Source organism: Oreochromis niloticus, unplaced genomic scaffold (genome assembly GCF_001858045.2).
Source record: "Oreochromis niloticus isolate F11D_XX unplaced genomic scaffold, O_niloticus_UMD_NMBU tig00007404_pilon, whole genome shotgun sequence".
NCBI lineage: Eukaryota > Metazoa > Chordata > Actinopteri > Cichliformes > Cichlidae > Oreochromis > Oreochromis niloticus.
This window is the reverse complement of record NW_020328544.1, coordinates 1-16,689: the sequence shown is the minus strand read 5'-3', so window position 1 is coordinate 16,689 and position 16,689 is coordinate 1. Positions and strand designations below refer to the sequence as shown.

The following is a 16,689-nucleotide window of genomic DNA, read 5'->3' as shown; positions in this document are numbered from 1 at the left end:
GCGTTTGTGTGGAGCCCCGTCAAAAACCTGTCCATTATGCTAGCAGTGTCCAAGCATTCTTTTTTTTCTTTCTTTTTTTTCATACTGCGCCCCCATGTAATGGCTCTGCGCCATTGCATGGGGGGGCGGGCCCCACACTTTGGGAACCTCTGCCATAAAGGAAGAAAATATAAATATTATGGGAACAACCTTTGACTGAAGGAAAATAAATAAAAACAGTTAACTTGATTACAAATGACTAACCATCCATTAAAACAAATGATAAAATGTTAATAAATAATTAAAATAATGAAATAATAAAATGTACTTAATTCTTCTCATAAAATACATTGATTTAGGTAGTCTGATTAATAATTAAATGAAGAACTACAATCAAAGTTAGACATCAGCAGTCTCACCTGATGACACATTTAGAAGTTCTGAATGAGACTGGCAGTATTCACTCCGCTACAAAATGTATTACACCAGCACATAAACTAGAAAAATTAGTATTTGTTTGAGAGAGAGTGCATGCACATGTTGGGTGTGTCCCAGAACAAATGTGTATTTGTCCTATAAGATGTGGTTGAATGCACCATTAATGACAACAAAGAGCATTTGGATTTCCTCAACGTGAGCAGGAATTTTTAAGCTAATTAAAGATAAGAAAGTGTGATCATGTGGAACAATGGTACCGAGTTAATGAGAGATTGCATGCATGTAACAGGACCCTGTGTCGTGTAACTAATATCAGCCAGTTGGTGTTAATGATTACATGAATGAGACAAATAAACATATGTAACAGATAAGAAGCAAGGATCCTTGTGTTAAGGTATATGCACAGTAGGCTGTACCCAGGTTGTTTGTTAACTTGGTTAGTGGTTACCCAGCTAACCAGGAATCTTCAGCCGAATGGCTTAGAATTAGGGATTGCCAGAGTGTCACATTTCAGATGTAAGAAATGTCACACCTCTTAGGGTTCATCTTCAACTTTCAATACACAAATGAAAGACGGCCTTTCTCATGGCTCCTACACTATTATTGGACACTTGTATTGAGAAATGTGCTCAACGACTCACATGTGTTCATGTTTGGGCACTTTTCCACAGTTGCCATGGTCATCAAAACACAGACTCCCTCAGCACGCCTGAAGTTCCAGCAAAAGCTCCACTGCCAGTTTGATGTCGACCACAAGGGTGCAAAGGTCACTGTGGAGTGCACAAGCAGCACCACGGTGAGAGGACCAAGCTCTTCAGTTACAACAGGCGCACAGGACAGACCCAGGGAAGTGGTGTTGGACTACGTGCCTTTGCAGCCGGAGATGCCTCCTACACCCTCGCCTCCACCATGATAAGCAGTGAAGGGACCTACATTTGTTCAGTGTCCGTGAATCCACTATTCGCCAGGGTGGATATAAATCTGCAGATTGAAGGTGAGGAAAACAGTCATAGGTCATGGACAAAAGTGCTAATACTAAATGTTTGTGCTGATCGATAATTTTTGAATTTTTATATGCTTTTAACCACATTTATTGGATTTTAAGTGGATGGTTTAAGGTGGACTGTGAAAAAGCTGTTTGTGATGTGTAGCATACTGTGACAACCATAAATATTCTTATTATACTGTTTAAAGTTTACTGGAGACGTTTACTGCTATCAGGAGCAACTTCAAAAATATGTGGTAGAACCAGTCTGTCGCTGTTTCCTGCTTGCATGCCTGCTGTCACTCACTCTGCTGTTCACGCCCACTTTTCAGCATTATCAGCATAGCATCATCGCTGTCAGGCTACACGCTGTTGGAGGGTTGCACATGAATAAGTCTGCAAAACCATTTTTCCTGAATAGGGCAAAATAGCATGTAAATGCATCTTGTAAATGCTGACAATTTTTTTAACTCTTTTTAAAATAACATTCTGTCTTTTTTTTAAGCAAATCATGCTCTTAAAGTGTTCATTCTTACCTTATGTGATAAAAGTCGTATGGTGGGAGGTGTTTTTATGATTCAGTATAGAAAGTCAGCAGAAAAGCCTCTGTTCGTTTCAGTTTTTAAAGAAATGGGGTTTTTTCTCCTTCTCTCCTCAGAGCCTCCCCATGTCTCCCTCAATGTGGGACCCAGTCTCTCACTAATGGAGGGTAACAAGAGGAAGATTGTGTGAGGCAAACAGCTACTACCCTCGGGATGTGGAGATAATTGGCACGAGCAGGATCCAGTCGTGTGGGCGCTCCACATCCCAGGTCACTGAGAATGTCATCCTTTCCTACCACAGAGAAAATCGGGACATGACCTTCTCGTTGTCGGGCTTCTTCTACCTCCAGGCTGCGCTCAGGGACTCTGGGAAAAGTTCACATGCAGCGTCTCCCATCAGTCCCTGAAAGTACCCATCACAAAGAGCTTCACCCTAATTGTGGAAGGTGAGTCTCAATGTAATACTAGGAGCTAGCAGCTGGGAGCAGCAGAACTCATGTGTGTTCTGTTTCAGAGCCAACAAACTGGATGTTGTACCTCGCTGTGGGCTCTGTTATGATCCTGCTGTTGTATGTGAAGCGGAGCTACCTGCACTCAGGTGAGTGATACAGATCAGCTGCTACATCAAACCACAAAATACAGTCATATGTGCTTGCTGTTTGGGAGTCACTGAGATGAAAGCATGTACAAATATGAAGATCATTATGACATTCACGCGTTGATAATTATAGAGGGTAATTATCATTTTTCTTCACAGCATGGAGAAAGTTAGCAGGTAAGGTGATATAAAACAAACAAACTGGAGGACTGGGGGAGCGGATGTGGCCCCATTCTCAACACACAAGGCAAGCTGGCAAACTTTCCTTTCTGGGTCCCCATGGAAACATCAGTGAAAGGTGGATTTGTGTTGATGTGTAAACTCCTGCATGTATGAATGTAAAACAGTGCAATAACATTAAAACTACTGAAGATCATGGGTTAGCAGCTACTGAGCCAGTGGATTCAGGAGCCAGGACTCATTCTTCTGATGCACAAGACACTTTTTGGACTAAACACTGGAAAGACAAGGTTTTTATAGCCACTGAGCTAAATATAAACGGCATATTGAAAACCGAATGTCAGTTTACTAATGAAGATTACTGTAAAATCAATAAATATAATAAGGATGCTGAAAAGAATGAATCCACTGTAGATTCAGGTTAGCAAACAGGAATAGAAAGATCTCTTTCAGACTGGAAAGACATTCTGTCTAATTTATTAAGAAATTATGCTAATGAATAAACCTTTCTTGTTTAAATATGTTATGGTGTGTTCTCCCTTTGACTGGGACTTCTTAGTGTTTTTTATTAAGACAAATAAAATATACACTGTATATAATAATGTACAACACAATGTTATAATAGATTAAGAGTATTGTTGTGCTGTGGGAGCCCTGCCTCCACATAATTATGTAATTAAGGTATGTTTATATATATATACTACTACTTATATAATGATAACCATCACTATATGTATAGTGTATTTCTTTGTACATTTTAGACCAGTGGACCAAATAGGTTGTGAACTGGCTTTTTTAGGAGTAGGTAGGTCCTCTCCTTCCTCGCAGCTCCATGACTCTCATTATGTTGGACACTGGTTCGCTTTCTCACGCAGAAATCGCTACCAAAACACAGCCCCCCGTCAATGATTCAGTTCCTTACAAACCATTGAATCAGGTACTGAAGCAGTGACATGCCGAATGAAGCTTTGGACGTCATTGATCATGTGACTCTGTTCAGACGAACCAACACAGTGTTTCTGAAGCAGTGTGTTGATTTTTGTGACATATATGCCAGAGCTTCAACTTCAAACGGGCCAGCACTACAAAAAGGAGGTCGAGGTGGAACTCTGTCCCCCTGTTACTAATAGGCAATAATAATATAAAGGGTGTCAAATAAACAATGAAGAGCATAAAATATCCCTATATGCTGATGATACAATACTATATCTAACAGAACCCAATCTTACAGTATCATACCTTATTCTAGACTATGGATTTAACTCAAGTTACAAGGTTAACATAGATAAGACCGAGGCAATGGATATAAATGTATGTCTGTTATTTATGTTATAAATAACAGACATACAAGCTGATGACTAATATTAGAGTTTTTACATTCTTAATATCTTGTGTCTAAGATAGAAGGTCAGACGTGCCAGATTTATTACTGACAAACTACAGAAGTTTAAGCATTTTCAGGAAAAACATTCCCCATCAGCATTTTACTCTACATAAACCAATATTACTACTGCTGGTCATAAGTAAAAGTGAGAGAGATGCACAGTAAGAATGGACCATGACTTGTAGCCTGTAATTCACTCTTGTTTCGAAGTCATTTATGTCCCCGTGGCTCTCACGGTAAATACTGTATCTATTTCAGAATTGTTACTTGAAAACCTGCAAATATCATTTAGCATTAAGGTGGCACGGTGGTTAGCACTGTTGCCGCCAGCAAGAAGGTCCTGAGTTCAATTCCACCATCAGGCCGGGGTCTTTCTGTGTGGAGTTTGCATGTTCTCCCCGTGTTTGCGTGGGTTCCCTCCGGGTACTCCGGCTTCCTCCCACTGTCCAAAGACATGCAGTTTGAGGGGATAGGTTAATTGGATAATCCAAATTGTCACTAGGTGTGCGTCTGTCCCTGTGTGTTGGCCCTGCGACAGACTGGCGACCTGTCCAGGGTGTACCCTGCTCTTGCCCTATGACAGCTGGGATAGGCTCCAGCGCCCCCGCGGCCCTGGAAAGGATAAGCGGAAGCGAATGGATGGATATTTATGGCTGTTTTGTGGCTGCAATAACAGACTGGAACTAGAAAAATTTGCATTTCCTGCGAAAATGCTGTGTGGATGCCTTAACGCCGAAGCTGTCTGCTGAAAATAGCTGAAAAAGATGAAAAGTTGCAAAAAATTGTATGGCGGTGAAGAACTGAAAATTCTGCTGAAAACAGGTGAAGAAGCTCAAATTTTTGCTGAAAATTGCTGAAAAGCCAAATATTCCACTGAAAAGGGGTTAAGACGGAGAAATTTTTGCTGAAAAGTGGTGAAAAGAAATTTTGCCATGAGCAGGATTTGAACCTAGCCCTCCTGGTCTCAAGAGAGCTACTCATCTCACTGAGCCAAACCCATTCTCTCAAAGAAAATGTGGATAGACTGACAATTCTGCTTAAATTAGCAGAAGCTGCTGAGAATTGTGCTGATAAGAGGCAAAAAGGATGAAAATTTTGCAGAAAAGAGGTGAATCAGCAGAATTTCTGCAGAAAAGAGGCAAAGAAGCAGAACGTTGTGCTGAATAGAGGTGAATCAGCAGACATTCTGCTGAAGAGAGTTTTTTTTCTGAAAACAGCCAAAAAAAGCTGGAATTTGTGCTGAAAAGGGGTGAAAAAAATGAAAATTTTGCTGAAAAGGGGTGAAGAAGCTAAAGTATACCAAATCAAAGTATTTGTGCCAAACATAGTATTTCTGCCATATTGAGGTATTTGTGCCACAAAAGTTACTACATTACAACATGAATACGGATTAAAGATGAAAGAAACTGGCAACAAATTCCTCCACTACAAACCAGTCTGATACCACTTCTTTGCAGTGTTCACGTTTACTAAGGCACTACCCAAAAGGCACCACAAGAGGGCACTCCAACACAACAGATGACCTATGTACACTGATGCACTTAGTAACAGTCAGCCTCCTTGAATTGGCAGAAATACTGTGATTTAGTAGTAATACTATAACATAACAGATATACTGTGATGTTGCAGACATAGTATGTTTTTGCACTACTCATTTGTAGTGAAAAAAATTAGCAATATAAATTACAGGTCTGTGAAAAAAAAAATGTTGACCAAGGTGGGATTGAACCCACGACCTTTGAGCTGCAGAGCCGTGTCATTACCGATTGCGCCACCTGGACAGGGGGCGGGCGGCTGAAAAACAGATTGATGACTAGTCACAATTAGATCGCGGTGAGAGGCGAAAAACGCCGTTTTCTGGAGTTACAAAACGTCGTGTAACTCAAAACTAGGAGGGCTAGCAGCATAATTCTTGTACTGGGTGAATCAGCGGACTTTGGTGTACTTTGACTGCGATTTTCACTGCTCTTTGTACCTCCATCGCGGAGATATGACAAGAGAAGAAACGGCTTCATTTTCGGAGTTTGAAAACTGAGAGGAGGACAGATTTCCACCCCTCAAACAAACGTAATTCATTGCTCAACGGTAAGATAATTGTAAAAACTGCTTCCACTGTGAGTGTCAGCATTGTCTGAAGATATATTGGCACAAGCCTCATGTCCTAACTTTGCTTTGTTAAAGAGATATGACGATTTGAAAATGCCTCTCATCAGAGAAATCCAGCGCTGATTTTGAACAGACTCTCCATTGAAAGTCAATGGAGCGTTTTCAGATCTTGTGTTGGTCTGAGGCGATTTGATAAAAATCTGTAACTTCCACAACAGTGATAGTGACGTTTTCTGAAAGCCAGCAAAAATACCTACGTTTTGATGTATAATTTGTGGGGGTTGAGTGGAAATTGAGCGAGTAGCAAGAAGTTGTTTAGACATGAAGAGAAAATTCAGAACGGACCAGCACTCACTCTGACTTAATTGCATAGCAACCATAGCAACGCATGTATTTTCTGAAAAATCACAATTTTGCAACTGAAAACTTAAAGAGGTATAAAATTAAAACGGTAGAAGATCCGAAAAAGCTGAATCAGTCATGAATAGCCCAATAATCTGAGAACATTTTAAAGTTTGAATGGAGTTTCTAGGTGAAAGTATGACAAAGTAGTTAAGTTTCAAAGACAAGCAAGTTTTAGCAGAATTGTGGAAGTTTTCCATTCATTTCAATGGGACAAATTAAAGGAAAAAAGTGTAATATTTTAAAAAGTATAACAGTAATAAACACCAAAAGTCATAGCAGGAATTAGCAGAAAGAGCAGAACAGTATAGAGTTTGAACGGTGAAAATCGGCTGAAAACTGAGGCAGCAGTTAAGTGCCGAAAAACGTACGGAAGCAACTTGCAGATGAAGAATAACTAGAAAAATTTGCATTTCCTGCGAAAATGCAGTGTGGATGCTGTAAAGCTGAAGCTGTCTGCTGAAAATAGTTGAAAATAGCTGAAGAAGCTAAAGAAATCAAAGTCATTGTTTAAATAGTTGTTGAAATTTAATAACGTTGCAGAACAACATCAAGTTAACAAAAATGTAATAACTTAGCAGAAATGAAATAACTTAGAAGAAACATAACAATTCAGCAGAAATGTTGTAGTTTACCAGAAGCTACAACTTAGCAGAAATGTAATAATTTAGAATAACATAACTTAACATAACATAACATAATAAACAAAGTAGTGTAACCTAGAAAATAATATAATTTAGTAGAAAATTAAAAACTTGGCAGAAATATTACAAGTTATCAGAACTGCTATAATTTTGCAGAAATGTAATAATTAGGCAAAACTGTCAACAGATAACAGCTGAAAAGGCTGAAGTAACCTCAAAGTTACTTGTTTAACTGTGAAAAATTACCATTAGAAAAGGAAGAAAATCAGCCAGCAGATAAACTGATGTGGAACAAAACCAAGGTAAAATTGCAGAGTTTACACAGCTGGTGAAATCTAGAAAATGGTAAAAAAAACAAACAAACAAAAAAAAAAACACACAAACAACATTTAGGTAATAAATGCACAAGATGCTGTGGTCAGAGATAAAAACACCCAAAATAATGTTATTGAAATGCCAAAGAGTGGAAGAAAGTTTAGAAAGTAGAAAACTAGTAGTAGAAAAGTAGAACATTGAAATATTTTAGAAACATATGATACAAAATATTTGTTGTTTCAGTTGTTTCCAATGATTACAATAATGGCATACAAAAATAAAAATCCCATTTGGGACAAACAAAAAAATATTAATAGAAAATGCAAATCAAATGAATCTATACAAACAATTGAAGCATCTGTTGGAATTGTGAACATATCCTTGTTTGCCATGTTTATGTTTATGTCCCTAAGATGCGCAGACACATGATAGGCTATTAACTGCAAAAATATACACATATATAACAGCAAGTGAGAGACAAAAATATATCCTCTGATTTGCTGGAGTTTTGTGTAAATACCATTTGGCAAGGATAAACAACATGTTCCAATGCCTCATTAAAATTTTCATAAGCTTCATTTTTTCAATTAGTTTACAGTTTCCTGATTTTATGATAACATGGTACCAATCTACAAAATACTGTCGAAATGAAGTCCACATTGTGATATATTTGGTGTGGAGAGTCACACAGCTGAAAAATAGATGTCCATATTTAAAGAAACAGGGATCAAATAAAGAACATTGTTATGGAATAAATTACAGTGAAAAATAATCACTGCTTTGCGTTAGAGAGTACTTATGATGAGGTATTAATTGGGTTAACTTTACCTCTAACAGCTTTTCACATAGTGCTGTGACCAGGATGAAATCCATCATAAAGTAACTGTAAACAGTAGAACCATTAGCATGAATGTTATGGTTCTACTCTGATCAAAACAAAAGTCAGCTGTGTGACCTAATATAAAATGATAAAGAGGAACATATATAATGGATGTGACCTTTATGAACTTTTCAAAATGACTTTATATGTCTGACCCATTATCTATATATATTAGAGCAGATGTGGAAAACCACTGTTAGACCTACTCTATACTAATGTAGTTACTGACACCCCATACTAAGGCAGGATTCATACAAACACACATTATTTATTCACTTAAACACTTTCTTTTTTCACATTTTGAGATTGTGTAATTTCTATAAAGAATATGTGTAATGGTTCAATAGATATAGTTATTTAAATGTCCATAATAATCACATGATCATTTTTGTACATCCTACAATTCAAGATTAGAGCTGTGTGTTTGTATGAATTCAGCTTGCTATACTTATAGACTTAGATATATTAATCCACTATTTACCCAAACAAGTTACATTGTTTGGGTAAATAGATTGGGTTTGTCCTACAAAATAATTATTCAACAATTAAAAAAAACACAAAAAACATCTGCACATTAATCCAGAGTTCAGTTTCATATGTCTGATATTGTTTGTTAAATCTGGTGACACAAACACAGTCAAAAATTCATTGCTAGTGTGACATGTGGTCCTTTTTGCCTTTGACCAATGATATGCTGGTTACTTGGACCAGTTTAGTATTTGCTGTCACGGAGGAATGTTAACCATAAATCCAAAAGACAAAACTGAAAAAAATATGTTAATTACAAACATGTTTTTGCTTAGTAAAAGGATTGAAATTACATGGAAACTGTCACCTTAAAGCCTCATTGTAAATATAATCACAAACAGATGTTTTCCACACAGTTAACAAAGCTCCACCACATCCGATCACTGCATATAAATCTAAAAGAAAACAAAAAAACAAAAAATATAATAATTAACACAAGGGAAGACTTTTGATTTAATAACTAAGCTTAAAATAAGTGTTACCTTTGAATATTTGTGGGAAAAATCTGATACTACCCCAAGAATACAAAGCCACACTGGAAACGATGACAGGCTTGCAGCCCTCTGTCTTCCTGGAGTGAGGTGCCTGATCAGTAGCAGTGAGTTGACAGAAGTCGGTGTCTGTAAGGGTGGCCAAACACTGATACTCTGTCCACTTGCGTAGAGTCTAAGAAGCTGGAATGCAGGCACACTGTACGAGCTTGTTCTAAAAAATACAGAAAAAGGAACATTTTATTTGTGTTAAGGCCTAAAAACTAGAAATAAGTTATAAAATGAACAATGTTGAAATACCTTATAGGTGCTGCAGGCCACATAACCAGAATCCAGAGCAATCTCACACTCACATGATGGTGAGGAAAGACAGGAGCTCTGTGATGAGGTTTGAATGTCTCAGTTGGGACACTGAAGAACTCAGAAGACAGCAATACCTGCACAGAGAGACAGAGTAGAAAAAGCATAGATTTGTAATCCATAATGTGAATTAAAACTCAAAAAGTGTCAACAAGTATAATCATTTGAGTGTGTAATTCTTTATGCAATAATCAGGATTTAAATTAATTAAATGAATTAAAAGCAATGACATTTTTTTTATCAAAGATAAAGAATCATACCTCTCTCTGCTCTGAGGATCACTGAGCATTCTGACAGCAAATACAGTTTCCTCAGTATGAGTCATCATTGATGGTCTCAGAGGTGTGTAGTGTGGCAGCATGATGATGGTCTCCAGATCAGGCAGGAGGTCAGGTGATGGGTGTGTCATCTTCTCCATTGAAGACACACTGGTATGGCAGTTCATAAAACAGCAGTCTCCTTGTGGCATGTAGTTATCTGTGCAGTCCAGCACTGATGGATCAGGTTTGGCTCAGCAGTTCATGAAGATGGTGTTAAGATGTTGTTGTTTCAGCTGAGGATGGTGAAGTTTGAAGGTTTTCCCACAAAGGACAGGACTGTGTGTGCCCTGTCTGAAAAATAGATCTACAAAACATAAAGTGCTTTTAACACCACCCACCCTCCCACCCACCCATCTCAGCCCCAAGTGTCTATGTAATGCTGGTATGGGGTGTCAGTTACTAAATCTAATTAGTGCGTCAGAAAGCGGGGCTACACCTAAAGCCCCTGCTTTCTGATGTCTTTGTTTATTAGCAGCTTTTTCCAGCTGCTCAGAGAATTCTGACTTGGCCTTTATCCACCCAAACCCAAACCCACCCGGATAAAGGCCAAGTCAGAAAATGGATGCAGAAACTTTCCATGTACTTCTAAATCAGTTTTTATACATATTCTGTAAGCTGCAAATGTTTTTCTCTACGTAATGTATGTTATAGACATCTCTGGTAGCCTAAAGATAGTTTAAAACTTTTAACATTTTTTACCTGTAAACATGATAAGCAAAACCTCATTCATCCCAAAAACATTTGATTCTACAAAATTTACTATAATCAAGAAATATAATTGTCTGTATTTATTCATGTGACCCATAATAAATACCTGCATTTATCTGGGATTTATTTATTTACTATTTCATATTTGAAAGCCCTTGGAGGGAAGATCTCGTTTGTTGAGCTACATACGTCAGAGTAAAAAAGTATCAAAAAGGAGATGACAATTAACATCCATGAAAAAATGCATTAGTAGATTTAGTCATTTAAAACATGAGAATAAAAAATAAATTATGTCGTTTAATACTTTTTGCAGCATATTTCAGATCTGAGGTGCATGATAACAGAAAGCAGATCTCCCGCTTCTGCATGAAGTACAGCCATGATTTGGTGATCCAATGATTAATAACATTGCAATAAGAAAGGGTCTTCTTACAGACAGAGTAGGGAAGACAATATGAAGAATATGATTTTTCAATGAAAAATCTTTTTCATGCTCTACAATCAGTAAACTCTGTAACAAACATGATCTGTAATTGTTTCAAAACTCACCAGACGACTTCATGATTGGCTGGAGGACAGGACACAAAACACAGGGTTGTGGTAACTGTAATATGTCCTCAGGACACCTGAATGGAGACTTTGCTGTGGCTGAGAAATAAAAATGAGGTCAAGCAGGGTGTTCTTGTCTGTAGTGGCAGAAGTGATCAGCTGTGAATACCCTCTAGACTGAAACTGCTCCAGAATCTGTTTTCTTCCACTCTGTAACTGGTTCTCATTAAAATCTCCACACACAATGATTGGGTGACAGTCCATTATTTCAAGTGAATCTAAAAGACTTACCAGGTTTTGCATGAATGGTGTCAAACTGTAGTCAGGAGGTCTGTACACAACAGCAATGAGCGCAGGGAATGGAGCCTGAACCTTCAACACTAAAACTCAAGATCAGTGACATTATGCAGATACTGTTTTACCTGAACCTGAAAATGATTCCTCAAATACACAACAACTCCACCACCACTTCTGCTGGCCATGTGAGGAAAGTTTGTGTAGGACACATGTCTGTTGCGTTTGAACATGGTGTAGCCGTCCAAATGAAGACTGTCTGCAACAAAGGAGCCTTGGAGGTGAGACTCTGTGAGACACAAAACATCTGCTAAACACATTTCATGATGACTCTTGATGTCACTGATGTGAGATGGCAAACCCTCCGTATTGTGATGGATCAGTGTAAGAGTGTCAGGTCTGCTGGCTGTTTCTCTGACCTGAAGAAGAGGCATCATTTCCTCAACGCTGGCTTGTCTCATGGTTTGGAGCGCTGCAGTTACCTCGGGATTGGCATAAATCTTTTCTCATCCAAGTCCTGCAAATAGAGTCCACTGAGAGACGTCACCCTGCTGAGAGCAACATAAGCCATACCTGGTTCAAAAATGTTCTTCATTGAAACTACAGCTGTCTGTGTTGTAAGACCCTGGGTTTTGTGGATTGTGCAGGCAAATGCGAGCTTTACAGGAAACTGTCTGCGTACCGCTCCTTTAAACTTCAGACTCTCCTCTGCTCTCTCAATGTAAACAGATCATCAGATGCTGCATTAGCACTGCGGTTGTGTCTCATAGGCTGCCGGTTGTCCATTCTGAGCCCAGTTTAATTATTGTCCATCATTTTCAGATCTCACCACCTTTATCAGTATACCAAAAGCACCATTGACCAAACCGTTTAGTGTGTCCAAGTTTCTGGTCAGCATCACTCGAGCTCCTTCAGCAACATTCAGGGTGTCGGGTAAATCATTTCGCCCACCTGTAAATGGTTTGTCTCTTCGTGCCATTCTGCCTGTACGTTTATCCTTCTGGAAATCGTCTGCATTGATGATTATAATGTTTGAATGAAGCTTCTTGAGCGTATCTGTGTTGTGGGATTCAACATTCTTGTTGGTGGCATAAATGTGTAAGACCTCATTGGACATTCTTCTGGTGCAGTCACAGCCTGTGACAACAAATCTCTGTCGCACTGAGAAAGCTCATCTGTCTTTTCTTTGACTCTAATCCTGTTCAGCATCTCTGCAAAGGCCACATCATCTTTCTGACGCATGATCTCGGTTAGAGTGATCATCTGAAAATGTTCCTGCCATAGGTCAATCTGTTCTGGATCATAAACACAGAGAGGCTTAGACTGTCGCACTGGTGGCAGCTGGTAAAAATCTCCAACAGCTAAAACTGACATTCCACCAAAAGGTCTCTGAGTGCCTTTGATTTGTTTCAGTCTTGCATCCACATAAGCAAAAGGGGTTTTGAAACCATTGAAATCTCATCAATAACAATAATTTCAGCATTCATAAGCTCAGATCTGACTTCATCCAGTTGGTTACCAAGTCCTTGAATGGGTGGTTTCAGACTCCTGGGTAGTTTCAGTAGAGAATGTAACGTAGAGCCATTGATAGAAAAGCTGCTGTCCCGGTAAATGACGTCAGTAAAACAGTTGGATTTGATATGTCAGCTTCTTCTGCATTAGCAGGCAGTCTGCTCAGGATCTTTGATGCTTCAGAGTGAATACATTTAATCAGATGTGACTTTCCAGTTCCTGCACCACCGTTGATATAGAAGAAAATGGATCTGGGTTCAAACCACAAACTCGCTGAATACACCAGTCTCTTATAGCATAGAACACGCAGGCCTGCTTCTGGTTCAGATTCTGATACATTACACGTACCACAGCTGGATCGACTGCAGGTTGTTCTCTGATGGCTCTGATCTCTGTTACAGCATCAGACTGACGACTGTAGTCGGGACATTTCCTGTTCGTTCTCATCATCAGAATGTCTCTCAGGAAGATTCTCATCACATTGCACCTCACAACTTCAGATTCAGGAGCAGATTACACCATTCATCAATCACAACATCCCTATTTTGTTCAAACTCTTCCAGTGCACTCTCAATATCCTCAGAGTTCTTCTCATACTTGTCTTTATTTCTCTTCACAACCCTTTTCACAGACTCACTGTGGTCTGAACATGGAAGTCGTACAAAACCTGAGTTGTAGAAGGACTGATAGGTTTGGAACCCTTGTGGTTTCAGTTCCTGCTCTGATCTGTGTGGAAGGTAAAGTCTCAACAGTCGACCATAATATTGCTCAGGATCTTTTTCCTGTGAACAGTGGTAATACCTGATTATAGCTGGTTTATCATTCTTTCGCCTTTGTACAAATCCAAGCTGGTTTAGAAGAGGAAGCACATCTTTTCCTTCATTTGGACCACTCACCAACCGGCACAAGGCAGCAAAATCAGCCAGGGACATTTCCTCATATTCTGGTGTCTCAGGTCTGCATTTGTATTTATCACTCAAACTTGTCATCCAAATATTACAACTGTCATGTGTTGTGGATTCCAGGTAGCTCATCGGGCGACTCATTTTTACTGGGTTATCATCTGTTGGTACAAATACAACACTGCGGGAACATTTTTTCATTTTTAGGCCACAGACTCGAGTCACACACTCCTGTGCGCTGATTTCTCTCTTTTTGAATAAGCCTGCATCACAGCTCTCATTTCATCACATTCATTGACCGTGTTCTTATCAGAGTTGTCAATAACTGTCTTCAGGTATTCAGAGAGGCCAGATTCTTTCTTCGTTATATATTTACAGAGGTATTCTATACATGAATAGGCATTCAATATTAACGAGACATCTAAATTAGAGTTCCAGGCTTCAAGCAGGTCTGGGTTGTAATTGTTAATCCAACAGTCCTTTGGGTCACGTTTCAGAATAAGAGCTGTTTTCTTGTTTATGTCTTGGAGGCATTGCTCATACTCATTCATTGTCAAGTTGCATCGTGACAGAATCTGCTCTATGGTGAGGAAGCAGCTTCAGGTTCCTTCAGCAGGTTCAACAAAGGTCTGAGTTTGGCTTTTGCAGCTTCAGTGTCTGAATCCTCATCCTGTCTCACAATCATTGTTCTTGTGGCTGGTGGTTTTGGAAACCCAAATCTACAACCAGAGTTCACACTCTTAAAGCATGTTTTGTGTGGTTTTTGCTGTGCTTTTGTAGTTCAGCAACTTTTTTGTGCAGTTCAGGCTGTTTTTCTGGATCAGGAGTTGAGCTGAGATGTATCTGTCCACAAAGTCACAGACAGTTTGGTCATCATCCACATCTACTTCTACCTTTTCTCGAATCCACAGCAACATGTGTATATGCGGACTACCTCTGTGCTGGAACTCAACTCTGTAAAGTAATCAATGATTTCACCAAGGGGCTGTGCAGGAGAAAAAAGCAAATCTCTGAACAAAGCCTCAACACGCTTATCAAACATTCGCATGGTGGTTACTGGATTTGATCTTAGAATTTCACACTTTTCTGACCAGTCCAGGGCTTCGAAATCAACCTCTTCACCTTGCTGTCTCTTTATTGCTTGAATCACTTCAGGCCATCTCATCTCAGCAGCAGAGAAAGTGACAAAGAACTGAGGTGTTCCTATTTGACGAACCATACTGAATAGATCTCTGGTAGTTTTCTGCCAGTAAGCTGGAGTTCCTCTGAGTGGCTGCATAAATCTGATTGCATCTTTATTTCTTACCAGCTTCTCTACTTCTGTCTTACTTTGTAACATTCCTGATGTGATTTTGCGTCCATCTTTGGTCATAGTTTTACCTTTCCTTAGCTGTATTGTCATGCTGGAATTAGCCAAGTGTATTTCAGTTACAAACTGTGAGAAAATAGGTAATTTGTGTCTTTAGCAAATCTTGCATCAATGTTGAAAAGCCTTGACTTGAAGTAAGCACTCGGTGTGAGTTTAAGACGTCTCTTTTCATCCAGTGTATTCTGACCAGTAGGAAACTGCACAGGAAATGCCATGGCTTCCAAATGAGGAGTTCTGAAGAAGCTAACAGGATTGTTTCTTTCTGCAGGAGCCACACAATATGTGTTATCAGTGAAAAGAGAATCTCTTCTGAAATGTCACAGGCTGCAGACAACTTTCTAGAGCAAAACCTCCATTGTTCAAATCACTTTCTGGTTCCTCTGGATTTTGTTCCTCTGGTTGTTCATCACAGGATTGCATATTAATATCTTGTTCACTTTCAGACTCGGTTTCACTCAAAAGGGCATCTTTTTCATAGTTGTCAATTTCCATTAAATCTGCTTCATCATAATCATCACTTGCCATGCTGGCTTCATCACTGCTGTCATCATCAGGTAACGTTGGATCACAAGCAATGCATCATCTCTGATAACAATATCTGTGTACTGTGGATGAATTGTTCAGTTTACGCAGGGCTTGGATCAGTTTAGACAGGTGACAGTCTGGAACAGCTGATGGCCTTTGTAGCACAGTCGTCTTTTCAGCTTGATCCTCATTATCTGTGATTGGTTTCTGAGCCTCGGTAAACAGTCAACTGTTTGTTGGACCTTCAGATGGTACACACACCACATTACACGTATGAGTCTTTGTCTGCCCTTTGGAAGTGGAATAATTCTAGCAAATGGTATGCATTTGGCAATCAGATGTCTCTCCAGAATGTTGAGATACACAGTTCAGCTGGAATATCCTGCAGTTAAACCATTGACAGCAGCAAGCCTTGATGCGTCCACTTTTGAGGAACTGTGACACGTGTGACAGATATACTCCTTTTTCTCTCAACAGGAAAGCTGCAGTGATCATTACATGCTTCATCACACACATGAACAAATTACCAGTTAGACACTGCTGAGCTACAGTTTGGTGTTTTGAGTAATTTTCTTTTGCAGATTTTCACCTGATTAGGAAAAGAAGCTTTAGACAAACAGTACAAACATAAGATGGTGTGATTTAATGTTTGATCTGAAACGAGATATGGCCTCATTC

General features: G+C 39.2%; 2 long non-coding RNA genes across 2 annotated transcripts; one reads left to right on the top strand and one right to left on the bottom strand.

Moving 5' to 3' along the window:
* The first annotated feature begins 2,311 nt into the window (after window positions 1-2,311).
* LOC109198930 (uncharacterized) lies at window positions 2,312-2,735 on the top strand. Its single transcript, XR_002059470.2, has 3 exons — window positions 2,312-2,390; window positions 2,459-2,542; window positions 2,702-2,735. It is a non-coding gene; the product is annotated as an uncharacterized LOC109198930 (long non-coding RNA).
* Window positions 2,736-8,985: 6,250 nt separating this feature from the next.
* LOC109198929 (uncharacterized) lies at window positions 8,986-9,832 on the bottom strand. The gene is made up of 3 exons (XR_002059469.2): window positions 9,773-9,832; window positions 9,464-9,686; window positions 8,986-9,376 (listed from the first exon to the last, which is right to left on the bottom strand). It is a non-coding gene; the product is annotated as an uncharacterized LOC109198929 (long non-coding RNA).
* Between the last annotated feature and the right edge of the window lie 6,857 nt (window positions 9,833-16,689).